The sequence below is a fragment of the Triticum aestivum genome, unplaced genomic scaffold (assembly GCF_018294505.1).
Source record: "Triticum aestivum cultivar Chinese Spring unplaced genomic scaffold, IWGSC CS RefSeq v2.1 scaffold73357, whole genome shotgun sequence".
Lineage (NCBI taxonomy): Eukaryota > Viridiplantae > Streptophyta > Magnoliopsida > Poales > Poaceae > Triticum > Triticum aestivum.
In genome coordinates, this window is record NW_025227793.1 from 8,234 (window position 1) to 9,788 (window position 1,555).

A 1,555-nucleotide genomic window follows, 5' to 3' on the forward strand; every position below is an offset into this window, starting at 1 on the left:
CTCACTTCACAGGCACTTGTTGATATATCTAGCATATCAATCCTATTATACCTTGTTGATGTCTAGGACTTTGTTCATGTTCATGACTATGATGAAATTTTGAAAAATATTTCAAACTTCCCGGTCATATTACATATCATTTTTTGAAAAACAATTCAAAAAAAAATTCAAAACCAATTTTTTTTCTATTACTAGTGGCGCACCACATACATGGTGCGCCACTAGTAAGTTTGAATTTTTTTTGAATTTTTTTGCCTCTAGATCTTGAAAGCCCCGTAACTTTTCGAGTAGATGATTTTTCATATAAAAAACTTTTTAATCCGAGTTCGTATGCAAAAGTTATGGCCATTTTACAAATTTCCAGAGAGATTTTGCAAATAAAGTCGAAATTCATGTTTGTAAATTTTCCCAACAACTAGACCACATATCACATGGGAAACTTATTTTCCTTTATTTTTTTGACATTTTTATCATTTTCTTTTATTTATTTTTAAACTGAAAAGACGGTCAGGGGGGGTGCATTCAAGAACTTTTGGGCCAAGTTAGTAATGGCGCACCATAACTAGTAATGGCGCACCACACCCACGGTGCGCCATTACTAGTTAAACTAGTAATGGCGCACCACACCCATGATGTGTCATTACTAGTTTTGAAAAGAAAAAAAGAAAAAAATGAATGTTTTTTTTGAAAAAAACTTAGTAATGGCGCACCTGTGGACAGTGCGCCATTACTAGTTAAAACTAGTAATGGCGCACTGTCCACAGGTGCGCCATTACTAAAAAAAATATTTTTATTTTTATTTTTTTTATAACTACTAATGGCGCACGGTGGATGTGGTGCGCCATTACTATGTCAAGTAGTAATTGTGCACCACTCCCACGGTGCGCCATTAGTAGTTTTGAAAAAATTAAAAAACATTTTTTTTACTAATGGCGCACCGTGTGATATGGTGCGCCATTAGTATTTGCACACTAATGGTGCACCAAACACATGGTGCGCCATTAGTATTTAGTAATGGCGTACCACATGTACAGTGCGCCATTAGTGTCCATCCCATCTATAGCCCTTTTCCTAGTAGTGTGCCTACAATGAGGCCTATCCGACCCGGGACTTCTTTGTCGTTCTTAAAGTCTACAGTAACGAATTTCATTGTCTTGTCCTTGAGGAAGTTCTTAAAATCCTAGCACTCAACGTCGGCATGGCATATGTGGTAGACCAAGCTAACCTTATATACGCAAACCTGGATCACGGCGGGCTTCTTTCTCTCTTCGTCCTTTAGATCCTTCTCTCTTCCCAGGACTGTGGTGTACTCAACATCTAGCCCAGCGACCCACTCATCATTTGAGTTTTCGAACATGTGTCTTAAGCGAAAAAGGAATCCTTTCACCATCACGGAAGAACGGGTGTAGATGACGTCGAACTCATCGCCAGTGATAGTTATAACCTTGTACTCACCATCGATCGTGGAGATTTGGGACGCCATGGATTTGGGAGGAGGGTTAGGATTAGTGGAACTGCCGTAATGTGAATGGACGGGACGATTAGGAGCAAACCG